Genomic DNA, 14,082 nt, shown 5'->3' with positions numbered 1-14,082 from the left:
TGGAGACCTACGCTCAGCAGCTTTTCAGTAGAGCCCTGAAAACATTCTGAGGAGAGTCGTTCCAGCAGCTACGAAGCCAGTTAGACCACTGCGCAGTGTGTTTGCAAGGTAGCATTGTATACGTCACCCCCACCTCCCCCACTTTTTTTAGTTCACTGAAAGGGTGTTTTTTCCCTTTCCTATCCTTCCTACTTTCCATTCCCTGTGCCTGTTTTCACGGTGCTTACTGCTTAAAGACTATTCAGAATCTCTGAGTTTGGAACTTCAATACTATTATTTACTACTTACTGGACAGAGGTTAAACTGTGTGCCTCCAACATAACTCTGAGGAGAAGAAGATGTAATCTATATAAGGAGGAAAAATCTCTACAATCATTTCTAAAACTCTCAATTCTCACAAATTGAATGGGTAATACTAAGAATAATAGTATTCATGAGAGTATGGAGTTTAATAGTGCAAAGTGACTTTCCATTTGCATGTTAAGACTGATTATCATAATTCAACAAGGACAGTCCATAGAAGAGGAGCTAAAACCTCCGCTCAGCTGCGTTGTTATGTGATACCAAATTGATACCAGTGAAGTCCTGTAATTATATTGTTGGAGTTAAAATTTCTATATTGAAAGTTGTTCCCATATCTCTGTGCTCTCTCTAAAATGGAACCACTCAGACTAAGCATCACCTAGAAGAAGCATTGAGGGTCCAGGTGTGAGAGCACCATAACAATGCTGGAGTTGTCTATTCTCTATCCCAATCCCCTTTCTTCCCCTATTGGTTAGACTTGCTGGAAAACTTGGGTGGATGTTACTGGTAGAGGGACATTGGGAATGTTTCGTCATTCTGCTCTTGTGGAGAAACCAGGTACCTAACAGAATGCTAGCAAGAACTCAACACTTACCAAGAATGTGAATGGAATTGGACAGGAATACAGATGTCATCAGCAAGGACCAAGCTGTGCCCTGACCTTTTTCATATGCTTACACTAAACATTGTCTAGTTTGAGGATGTTTCTAAGGATCTCTTCCAGCTCTCCTGTCCTTGCTCCCAGAGGAGGAAAGGATTTGGTGATTGTGTTAAATGTCTCAACTGGCTAGCATGCATTATGTACTTGGCTTCCTTCCAGCAGCTCCTCAGAACATAACTAGAACTGCAGAAGAAAAACAATAAGGAAGATCTGTTTGGATCTTCCTGAAAGGGAGTACTCAGCTATGACCTGCTCTTTAATTATGCATATGGGCTTAAAATGCACTCCACCAGCCAGCAGGGTATCCTCCTTCAGACTTGAGAATAGAAATGCTTGAAGAAACCTCCTTTGTGAAAGAGCCTGCTGGTAGAAGGTTGCATTAACCCCTGCTGGAACCCTTGCTGACCTGATGCCTCATCTACAGGACTCTTTCTCAGAACCTGACAGCTGCAGCAAAGAGATCGGGAGGGGTTTTCCAGCACCTGCAGCTATTTGGCACTGTGTCATTTTTACTCCTGTGCCAGACTGGGTCAAGGTGCTGAGGTTATATATGAAAGGCATGACTACAGTCAGCAAGAGTTCCACCTTAGTCCCCTTTGTAGCTGTGTGCAGCAAAGGAAAAGGCTTCAGTTAGACCTCTCATTGAAAATATCTGGCCTCATGGAGTGCTGTCTGACTAGAAAATTTCGAGGTCCAAAAATGCTCAAGTTCAAAGGTAAAACTTAGGACCAGGACAATGTTGCATAGTTACTCCAGAGGTAAAGCTACTTTGGTGACTACAGAATACAGCATTTCCTTTCTGGGGCTTTTGGCAGCATAACTGATGGCTTTAGCAGGAACCTGGTCCCACAGTTACAGAAACAAAGTCTAGGGACATATTTTGAGTTTGGTGGTTGGGAAACTCCATTAGAAATGTGTTGGATATTTAGTCTGCCGCACTACAAGTGCATTATAGCTTATGGCATTTGTCATACGGTGGATAGGGTATTGTCAATGTTTGTGTGATAGAGTATCCAGTCCACCAAACTTTAAGTCTCCCAAGTCGTAATGTATGCTTCTGCAATCATCTAGACTTGCAGACCCCTTCTTTATTTCAGTATTTCAGTAGGCCTGAAGTTGTGCCAAGTCCCCGCCAACTGCAATCATTTTATTATGTTTTCTTTGTGCTTTTTCAAAACTACTTTGTTTACCTTAATCCAATGTCCTGTTATTTTATGTCATTTTTTTCCCTTTACTAAATTGCTTTGTAAACTTTGTTTGGTTCTCTGACTTATGTATTGTTTCGTTGCTTCATCGACAATTACCATACTTTTCTCTGGGCTACAACTTCTGCCTTTGGACATAGCTACCAGATTGAGCTCACATTTTCCTACTGAAACTGTTATGACCTAGCAAAGTATTAAATTATTGAATCAGTAGTATCCCTTCTTACAAATTAGTAATACAATATCCCAAGTCAGTGCTTCAAAAAAAAAGAAAATAAATCTAACAAAAAAAAGAAAAACCAGGGCCAGTGTTTACTGATAATGTTGTATCATGGGTAAGCCATAACCTGAGCAGGACTTGTTTTGTCAATGTATTTTGCAGCTTTTTTTTGTCCCTGCAACAATTGATAAGGTTAAGCCGAGGTGGTGTAAGTAGATTGTCAGATCTATATTCACAGCATTTTTGACAAGCATACTGTTAGAAATGGGGATCTTTAGTTGGCATTCAGGTTACTCCATGTCCAAGCAAGGACCCTCACTCTAGTCTGGGTAAATCACACGCAATCCAAATTATCCTGTGCCCACCCTCTGGTAGCTTGGCACTGAGCAGTCAGGCTTAACTTAGAAGGCAAAGTGTAAAGTATTTGTGCAATAAATCATTCAGTAACAGTGAAAAACACGACAAAAAGACACCAAACAGGTTTAGAAAAATATAAGATATTTATCTGATTAATTTAAGGTCAAACGATCAAGATTTTATAAATACAAGTTGAAATATGACTTTTGCAATGATAGTCTTTTAGTTCTCAAAAACAACAATGGTCTCTTGCTAGCGCAAAGCACCTGGTTTGCGTCTAAATTATCCACACAAGAGGAGATGCTTGGAAAACAGGTAGGTGTGCGATGATTTCCCCTGGTGCACACAGACGATGCGTCAATGCTTTTACACGAAGCAAGGGCTTTGTGTCGATTTCCGGCTTGGATCCTCTTTGGGTTGCGGGGTATTCGGATACCCCGGGGACGATGCAGAGATATCCTGGGCGTGCAGGACAAAGTCCCTGGAGCTGCGTCGATGGTGGGTGATGCGGGGAAAATTCTATTGCACTGCAGGCGCTGCGTCAATTCTTCTTGCAGGAAGTCGGGTTGCGTCATTCCGGCTTGGGGATTCGTCAATCCAGTGGGCCATGCATCGAAGTTCCGGTCGGAACGCTGGTGCTGCATCAATCTCCACTCGGGGAGCCGGACTGCGTCGTTCTGGTTCGGCGAAGCAGTGATTTTCTCACCGCAGGCAGGCTGTGCGTCGATTCCGCCAGGCTGTGCGATGATTTTCGCTGCAAAAAAGAGTTCTTTGCAGAGATTAAGGGCCTGATTCTAACTTTGGAGGACGGTGTTAAACCGTCCCAAAAGTGGCGGATATACCACCTACCGTATTACGAGTTCCATAGGATATAATGGACTCGTAATACGGTAGGTGGTATATCCGCCACTTTTGGGACGGTTTAACACCGTCCTCCAAAGTTAGAATCAGGCCCTAAGTCTTTTTGGCCCTGAGACTTCAGGAAACAGGAGGCAAGCCCAATCCAAGCCCTTGGAGAGCACTTCCCAGCAGAGCCACAGGGCAGAAAAGCAACAGGGCAACAGCAAGGCATCAGCCCTTTACAGCAAAGCAGTCAGGTGAGCCCTCTGGGCAGCCAGGCAGCTTCTCTTAGCAGGTTGCAGGTTCTAGTTCAGAGTTCCTTTCCCAGTAGGTATCTTGTCAAGAAGTGCCTGAGGTGGTAGGGTCAGAGACCCGGTTTAAATACCCAAATGTGCCTTTGAAGTGGGGGAGAATTCAGAGTGGCTTAGAAGTGCACAAGGTCCCCTTGCAGTTCCATCCTGTCTGCCAGGGTCCCAGTAGGGGGTTTGGCAGTCCATGGTGTGAGGACAGGCCACTGTCCTTTGACATGTAAGTGTCAAGCCCTCCACCCTCCCAGCCCAGGAAGACCCATTCAGTATGTAGATGTGTGCAGGTGTGCCTGAGCATCCTGTGTTTGGGGTTGTCTGAGTGAAATGTCCAAGGGAACTGTCAACTAACCTAGCCAGACGTGGATTGGAAGGCACAGAAGGATTTAAGTGCAGAGAAATACTCACTTTCTAAAAGTGGCATTTCTAAAATAGTAATATTAAATCCAACTTCACCAGTCAGCAGGATTTTGTATTACCCTTCTGGCCATACTAAATATGACCCTGTTAGTCCTTTCAGATCAGAATCTACCACTCACACAGTATCTGAGGGTAGCCCTAATGTTAGCCTATGAAAGGAGCAGGCTTCGCAGCAGTGAAAAACTAATTTAGGACATAGAAACTACACAGGTATATGTCCTGCCTTTTATTTACATAGCACCCTGCCCTATGGGTTACCTAGGGCCTACCTTAGGGGTGACTTATATGTAGAAAAAGGGGAGTTTAAGGCTTGGCAAGCACTTTTAAATGCCAAGTCGAATTGGCAGTGAAACTGCACACCCAGGCCTTGCAATGGCAGGCCTGAGACATGGTTAAGCCTACTTATGTGGGTGGTACAACCACTGCTGCAGGACCACTAGTAGTATTTAATTTACAGGCCCTGGGCACATGTAGTGCACTTTACTAGGGACTTATAAGTAAATTAATTAAGCCAATTGATATGAGCCAACGTCACCATGTTTTAAGGGAAAGAGCATATGCACTTCAGCACTGGTTAGCAGTGGTAAAGTGCGCAGAGTCCTAAAACCATCAAAAAAGGTGTCAAAAAGTAGTGGGAGGCAGGCAAAAAGTTAGGGGTGACCACCCTAAGGCTGTCAGGTCTAACACATACTAAACTGATTAATTTCCAGTGGAGTTGCTGGGATCAATAACAGTCTTAAAGGACCAAAATATTGAGCTAATCCTCCCAGCATAGCACAGCACAAAAATCACTTTCTTCAGTCTCATTTGGCAGCAAAGTGATTTAGTAATTTTAAGCGATCCTTTGCTTCTATGAATGTTTTTTACTATGTGAAGCTTTTCATAAACTGCTTTGAAGTATGTGCTGCAGCAAATCAAACAGGAGACTATTGAGGGAGATGCCAAGATAGGTATGTTTCTTAACATCATAGATCTTAATGGATTCCAAGCTTAAGGTCTCATTCAGGGAGCTTCCATGCGGCCAGCTTGCCACCCTTTTGAAGCCAAAGATTTCTAGATGCTGGCTGGTTGATCTGGTCAGGAATGACTTGAGGGAAATCATATAAATGTCCCTCTGGGTGTGTGAGAAACATTTAACCAGGTATCAGATGCAACAATAAAGTTGCCATTAAAGTGAAATCACAGTTGGCTAAATTACCAGATTTTTCAACCGCATAAGGGTGTTGCAGTCTGTTGTGCAAGCTGCATCCCGCAGCCAATGTGGCAGACTCCAATGTGGACGAGCAGGCTATCCAATGCTGTCTTGATGGTGGGATCCCTCAGAGCCTGTTTAGTTCACACAGTTGTGCTGACGGTGCTACAGAGGTGTTCCCTTGATGCAGGGAGTCCGTCACACGACCCGTTCAGTATAGTTTTGGCTGTGGCTTAGGTTGGCTGCTAGTAGTCCACACCTATTGTATATTGGACAATTGTGAACACATGCAAAACACACTATAGAACACACTCCGTTACAGACTATGATACTTTGCTATCACACTGCAGAAGAGCAGTCAACCAGCAGATTTTCAACACAGGAGACAGTTTTATTTTTTTTGTTCCTCTGCCTCTGAGTTTTTGTGTTAATTGCACTTTTTCTTATTATCCTTCCTCCTTTTGGGCACTATAGTTTTTTTTTAGCAAACATTCTCAATTGCAGGAAGAAGGAATCCTTTACAGAGGGAGAGTTGTCTGTCATGGTGGATGAAATCATAAGAGTCGAGCCACTATTATTGGAACACAAGTACAAAATACAGCCATACTTCACAAAAAGCAAACGTCGATCAGTAGTTGCCAGAATGAATGCTATATCAAACAACCTGCTCACAGAGGAGGAGATTAGGAAGAGGTGAAAAGACCTGCAGGTGAGCATGTGTTTCCTGGCCTCAGAGCATCACCTGGAGTCCCAAATAACTGGTGGTGATTCTCTCCTCACCCATTACAACTCTTACCCTGGGAGGAGAAGGTTTTGCATATCTCACATCCTGAAGTCTTGACTGGAATCCCTGGTGGAGTGGAGTCTTGTAGGTTACACTTAGCAATGTCTTAACAATCACAAATGGAATCCTACCCTCAAGTTTGACATTTAGAATGTTTCAACACCCTTAGCAAAACAGGCAAATCTAAACTTGACTCCATATATTATCTTGTTGCATTCCAATTAGTCGCAACAAGGTTGTATATCTCCTTTTAACAATGTGTAATATGTTTAGTCAGATTGTGTGTTGTTCCCCATGAATCATCCCTTGCATTTTCTCAACCCCTTGCTTTCTATCAATGATTATTATCCCCAAAACAGGTCCAAAACTCATTTCATTTGCACAGGAAGTGTTCCTAAGTGGTATCTTCTCCTATTCACATCATGCCCATAGGTGTGCAAATGTTGCAAAGGTGTGTTGTTCATCTCCACTATTCTCACTGAAATAGATATGTGTAACTCAGTTTCAACCCAGTATTGTCTATGGTGTCAACAGATGACTACAACTACCATGATGCCCTGTTTTTAGATCTCCAAAACAATAGTGCAATGTAATGTTGTTCCACCTTCCTTTACTTCCATATGTCAACACATCTTAAAAAACAATAGATTTGACAGTCACCACTTCATGCTATGGATTAAAATGTCACTTCTTCTGTATCTCAATCATGTTGATACCTTCTCATAGCTGCATTGAAGCAATGGAAATGCTTACATTATTAATTGTCTTTTGAATCCGAGATTTCCAACAATGTGCTGTGGCATGCTGAATAGAAGTAGTAGCCACACACAAGTTAATTTGCACTGTATATATGATGACCAATTACAGTTTTATTTGTAAGTTGAACCACTTTCAATCGAATGTTTGGTAGCCTGCGAAGCCTCGAAATAGTCCAATCTACTTACCACTGTGTTGGGTTGAATGTGTGCTACACGTAAGTAAAATACGGAAATAACACTTTTGCATTTCAGAACATCTCTACAACATCAGTATAGTTGTCATCTCTGTAAATCAGGCTGCATGTGTAAAATAATGAAAATCGCACAAAGGCCTAATCAGATTATCACTCTGTTTCTACTTTTTTAGGTTGGTCCATTTGTAGACAAAGGCACATAGGCCCTCATTACGAACTCGTCGGGAAATCCCGCCGAGTTCGGTGCGGGCAGTCGGAACATCTACCGCCAGCACGTTGAAGACCCTGCCAGCCCAATAAACAACATTCCGATGGACCGAAGGGCGGAAACGGTGTTTGGATGGAGCCGTCATCAATGTAACAGTGCGGCGGGTGCAGCAGCACCCGTCGCGCATATCACTGCCCGTAATTCGGGCAGTGACATGCGCAACGAGGCTGTGCACCGGGGCCCCTGCACTGCCCCTGCCAAGTGCAGGGGCAGTGCAGGGGCCCCGGGGCACCCACTCCGCCAGCCTTTCCCTGGCGGCCTAAACCGCCAGGGAAAGGCTGGGGGAACACAGGTGCATTATCTGGCGGGCAGTGCTGCCCTGTCGCATAGGGAACTCTGCCATTGTCAGGCTGCCTGGTGGCGGAAGGCTGGTGGTGGCGGAGTTCCGCCTGTGGCGGTCTCCCAGTGTTTATTATATGGTGGTCCGGACCACCATGCCGGTGACGGTAATTTCCACCATCGCCGGCATGGCGCTCCGGACCGCTATGCTCATAATGAGGGCCATAAAACGCACAAAATATATATTAATTACATATTCTCTGCAACATTCACAGAGATTGCCACCCAGCCCAGTGGACCACCGTCTGCCAACCAAGACACCTCCACTCCAGACCAGGAGCAAGTCTTCAGTGGGGACTCCACTGTTGCAAGTCTGAATGATCAGTAGTCAGCTGGTCCATCTGGTCTGTCTACCCATACAGCTCCAGTGAGTCACACTTGGCCCACACCTACACCTTTCACAACAGCTGCAACACAATCTCAGCATGAAGACACCTCCACTTCCTGTGTACCAAGGAGGTGCACACCAATCCGGTGCCACAAGTCCTGTCTGCTTTTGAGGCAATACCAACACAGCCTCCAGTTCTGCCAGGGTCCAGTGGGATGGGCCACACTTCCTCAAGGGCACAGGCTAGTGGGGGTCGGGGAGGACATTTGTGGGTCAGCAAAGTGAGGCCTCTGGGTTCTTTGTCAGCCAGACCACCATTGACCAAGTCTTGGGTGCAGAACAACCGGCCCAAGACTTGATGGGCCAGATTGTAACTGAGCTCTGGGAGATCCAGGGGTGCAGAGGGAGCTCATCTTGGAAATACACAATCACAATGAAAATATGAGATTCCTGACTGGGGTGCTTTACAATATCTGCCAAGATCTGAGCAGGGCTTTTCCCATTCCATCTGCCTCTGTTAGTGTTCCCTCCACATCTGGGCCGGGTACACCACTGCCTGCCACAGACATGGATGCCCTGCCACATGAGGAGCCTACTCCTCACACCCCAGTCCCTACACCTGTTCCCCCTCTCCTCCCTGGAGGGGAAGGTCATCCGGACCCCCAGGCGAGGATAAAAAGACCACCACCTCCAAGAGACGCAGATCCTAATTTCCTCCAGTGTGTGTCTACCATTCACTTTATGGACTATTTCATGGACCTTTTCTGAGGACAGCTGTATTTTGTACATTGAACTACAACTGTTCTGCTATCATACTTCAATCCACCATGATAGACTTCTTTAATTTCCTCATTTTGTGCTTCACCTTTCTGTTCTTATGTGTCATGCAAATAAATGGTTTAGACACAGACTCCAAGGCTCTTGTTGGGTTTTGTGGCCATTCATGTGTCATGTCTGTCTTCCTTCATCATGTTGTTGATTCCTTTGAACATTAATTTCCGAATGAAAATTAGAAATGACAAAGAGGTAAAGTGTTACCCAATTTATTCAAACTAAACAAACACAATTAATAATGTATTGGGAGCATACATATGTAGCTAACAAATCCTTGAAGAAATCAGAGCAGAGTTTCACTAACCATACCTAACCCCAATAGTCTGTACCATTCAGGGTCAGGCACTTCAAAACCTTGACATCAAAGAGGAAATGGGAATTTTTGATGCATGACCTCAGTTGGAGCCATACATCCTGCCCTCAGGATAGGAATCCTAGGTCAAAAACACCAATAGTCTACATCATGCCAGTAAGAACATTTGAGACCACATGACCATTACAAGACAATGCGGAAGTATCCGGTGCAATTACACATTCACGATTCAGTGGTATGCTAACAAAAAGTCCTATCAACTATGAGGAGACACATCAACGGCTACCTCCAATGTCCACAAACTGAAAATTAAGCCAATATGAAGGAAGAACAGTATACTGGGGCTTGACATACACATTTGGTTTGAGTAAGTTAAGTGACATATATTGCCTTGATGGCACCATCACATAGAAAACAGGCGTGATACAATCGCTTGAACTTCCATTGTATCAGAATGCAAGTTGTCTCTGTACAAGATCTGTCTGTTCCAAGTGGATGTTTGTCCCAGGATCAACACATGTTTACTTTGTAATTTCAAACAGCAACATATCACTGCAAATGCCACACATTTGAAATGCCCAAATAAAGATGACATGGTGAAGGACTCTGAAACAGAATAACAAGGGATAATTAATGATTTCACATATTAAATCTGACTCAAATTATGAGGACACACATACTTAGCACAAGCAAAGTTAATCTATGTAAATGACTGCAGTAAATGTACGGAAACTCTGATCCAATAACATCTTTGCTTTGGACTTTCCTGCACTGACCATTCCTAACAAATTACCATTGCAGAATGATATGTTCTGTATGTCACAAGTTGTTCTAACATTGGAGGTTACTATTTGTAAAGCTAAACTTACACTCAGGTGAAGAAGTGGTCAATCACATCTTGATGTAAGTCAACTCTTTCTTCTTCACCAATGTCATCTTCATTGGGCATTTCCACATCATTGCCTGGTGGCTTATCACGGATTCCCTCCTCTACAATTATAGGGGTGTTCCGTCACAGGGTGATCTTATGGAGCATGCAGCAGGCAACTGTGATTTGGAATACCTTATCGGTGAGTAGAGGAAGGCTCCACCAATTTTGTCCAGGCACCTAAACCTAGTCTTCAGTAGCCAAAAAGCCCGCTCCACTATCCTCCATGTTCTTTCATGGGCCTTACTGAAGAAGACTTCCCCTGGTGTTGTTGGATTCCTCAGTGGTGCCAATAACCATGGTCGGTTAGTATACGCTGAGTCTCCTACATGGAAGCAACACATCAACAGATTACTTAAATATCAAGCCACTGTCCCTTCCTAAGCTTGTATTCAGGCAAAGGGTCCTCATGTCATGTTGTACTTACCGACATGCCAGGCCCTCTCCGGTCCAAGTTGTGATGGCTTCATGGGTATGATGTTCTTCCATAGAACAAATGAATCATGTGTTGACCCAGGGAAGCGGGCACACACACACTTGAGATGTATAAATCCGGTAAGCAGACGACTTGCACATTGATGGAATGGAAGTTCTTCCGATTGCTGTAGAACTGATCCCTTGAATGTGGTGGCACCAAGGTAATATACGTGCCATCTGTTGCTCCCACCGCATGTGGTTGAAAACCAAAGCATAAAATTCTCCCTACATGGTGGCCAACTCCTGTTGATTTGAAATTAATTACCTATTGATGTGTCTCATCAAAGAAGCAAGGACTTCTTGTAGCACACCAATGAAAGTTAGTTGGGACATGCTCCCAGATACTGCCACAGTGTATTGAAAAGAGCCAGTGGCCACAAAAAGCAGTACTGCCATGAGTTTCACCATTGGTGTTATGGCAGTTGGATTCATATTGTGAGGCAGGAGATCAGGTTCCAATTGCAGACACAAATCCAAGATAGTTTGCTTATTTAGCCAAAATGTTTTTATGACATCCCTTTCCTCCATGGTGGCAAGGTCTGGAAAGGGCTGGAACACCTGAGGCCGCCGACTCCTACCCAGGGCTCAGTTCAGAGGTCTGTACGAATGGAAAATAAAATTTCAGCTGTAAATGGGTAACACCATACATTTAACATCAACACACATCTTGTCTTTGTAACATTATGAATGACATTGTAACACATGTACACACATTATTGAAAGATGTTTTGAACTTCCAATTTTTTTTTCTTTTGTGTTTCTTTCTTCATGTGCAAATAATATATTTGAAATATATTATTTGCACATATTTTTTTTTAATACCGTCAACTGAGGTATTATGTCCCCCGGGGCTATCAATGTCACACAAAGTCAAGGTTCACATTTTATTGTCTAATTTCTTGCCAAGAACAGTGTTGTTCATATCTGCCATTTAGAAATACATTAGCCTCCATCGTGAGTGCGGGTGATGCACTAACAAAATTGAAAAAAGCACAGCTTCACACCCTAAAATGGTGGCTGCCTGACCTTGCCATCAGGATATTGGCTACCTGACAGCTGTTGGTAGAAGTTGACTACGTAATAGGTGGTACCCTCCATGACGTGTGTGATGGCCATGCACGAAAGCCAATGGCTGTGTCCGTCTCCATCAGAGATCGTGCTAGCCCTGTACTTGTATGGAGCGTAGTGTAAAAAGATCACTTGCCTCCTGACACTGCAACCAACAAGACCTTCTCATTTATTTGCTACTGTTATCGACCTCTTGGAGCCAGAATGCAAGGCAAAGCAGCTGACTGGGCCCGTGCCTTCAGCACGGAGGAGATTGAGCTCCTTGCATTTTGATCCACAAGCTATTTTGTCCCTTTTTGTTAATGGGGTAAGTGTTATGATTAAAGTTAACAAAATGGTTTATCTGGGACACGTTGTTTTTTTGCCACTGGCTGAAATGACTGTGCATGAGAGTGTTAAATCACCTGAAATGAGAAGCTGTAATATATATTCATGTAACTCACAATTCTTGTTTCATTAGACAAACTGCAGGTCACTGACTGCTAGTGGCCAGTAGCAAGAGTACGAATAGTATGAGTGACAACATACAGTTACTGTTAACCCCTTGTTCACCATGGACGTAATGGTTACGTCCGTGGCTGCACCTCTCAGGTGCCACGGACGTAACCATTACGTCCATGTACCGGCCCTCTGGGGAACCGCCCCCCTTCTGCTTCCCCTTCCACCCCGACCCCCCGCATCCCCCCAAGGACATCTGCACGCGATTGCACGCTGACACCATCAAAGGGTGCAAGACACGCTGGAAGCCATTTGCTTCCAGCCGTCCAACAGAACGTAGGTGAGTTTTTCTTCTGGGTGGGGAGGGAGGGGGATTACTGTGAAAGAGGCATTGGGGGAAAGGAAAGGGTTTTCCTTTCAATCGATGTCTCTTTCAGCATTCGTGATGCGATCGGGCAGCAGGAATGCCCATTAGACACCAGGGAATTACTGTGCGTGTGCACATGTGTATATGTTTAAAGTGTGGGGGAGCGACCCCTAGGGCAAGGGTCGCTCCCCTTGGGGGGGGCATTATATTTATCGCCGTTTCTGCCCCCTTGGGGCAGATCGGCCTTTTATTTTTAGGCCGATCTGCCCCTAAGGGGGGCAGAAAGCCACTAGAAACCAGGGATTGTTTTTGTGGCTGATTTTTTTTTGTGTTTGGGGGGGCGCCCCCTTGGCAAGGGTTGCCCCCAAGGGGCAAAAAAGCACTATTGGACAGTTTTTTTTTTTTTTTTAGGCCCATCTGCCCACAAGGGGGGCAGAATCCACTTAGCACCAGGGATCATGTGTGTGCTTTGTGTGGGGGGTGGCCCCTTGGGCAGGGTCTCCCCCCAAATAGGGCAATATATTCTATGGCATTTCTGCCCCCCTTGGGGTCAGATTGGTCTATCTTTTTTTTAGGCCCTTCTGCCCCCAAGCAGAGAACACTAGACATCAGGGAAAAAGTAAAAATGGTTGGTGGCGGGGTGTTTGTCAACTGGCAAAGTATTTGCATTTATGATTTCTCCTTTTTGTTCTAGTTCAAAGCTTTGCTTCCTTTGCTGTGGCTTGTTGCGGTTTTGGCAGTGGTTGTTCTGCAGTTTGCATAGTTGCATGTTTTAGGTAAGTAAATAAATTTACTCCAAAGGAGTATTGTTGCCATGCATGAATTACATGTTTGTAGGTGGTGTACTGAATGCAAGATTGTGTGTGAAATTGTCCTTAGATTTATGTACAATGATTATTGTGTTGTCTTATGTCTAATTCACTTTTTTTCCTTTTTTGTGGGATTTCATCGGTGATTGCTGTGGCTGTGCAGAGTAGTTGCTGGTGAGTCAAGCTTTTTCAGGCAAGTGAGCGGTAAAGTTTTGGAGTTTATAACTCTTAGTGACAAAGCTACACTTTGTTTGTTACTTATCTTACACAGTGGTGCATTTGTCCAGTTACGTTTTGTAGGAAGGATCATGGCTAGCCATAAGATGACCTCTCAGCAGATTGCTGGTGTGCTTTTTGAGTCATCTTCTGACCATGATTATGAGACTGAGTCTGCATCTGAGGCAGAGGAGGAAGTGCAAGATTCTGGAAGTGAATTTTCTGTCAGCGAGGAATCATCTGATGATGAAGCCACTCTCAGTGCTGATGAAGGGCCTGTGTTAGAGGAGGACACTGATGTGCCAATGGTGCAGCAGCCAGCGGCTGAAAGGCATCCCATTGGAAGACCTGACACGTGGGTTGCACCAAACATGGAGCAGCCACAGTTGCCTGCGATTACTGGTTTCCCAGGGTGTCAAGTTAATAAAGAAACATTTTTGCCTGTCAACTTCTTTGAG

The sequence above is a fragment of the Pleurodeles waltl genome, chromosome 5 (assembly GCF_031143425.1).
Source record: "Pleurodeles waltl isolate 20211129_DDA chromosome 5, aPleWal1.hap1.20221129, whole genome shotgun sequence".
Classification (NCBI taxonomy): domain Eukaryota; kingdom Metazoa; phylum Chordata; class Amphibia; order Caudata; family Salamandridae; genus Pleurodeles; species Pleurodeles waltl.
Note: the sequence above shows the minus strand (reverse complement) of the source record.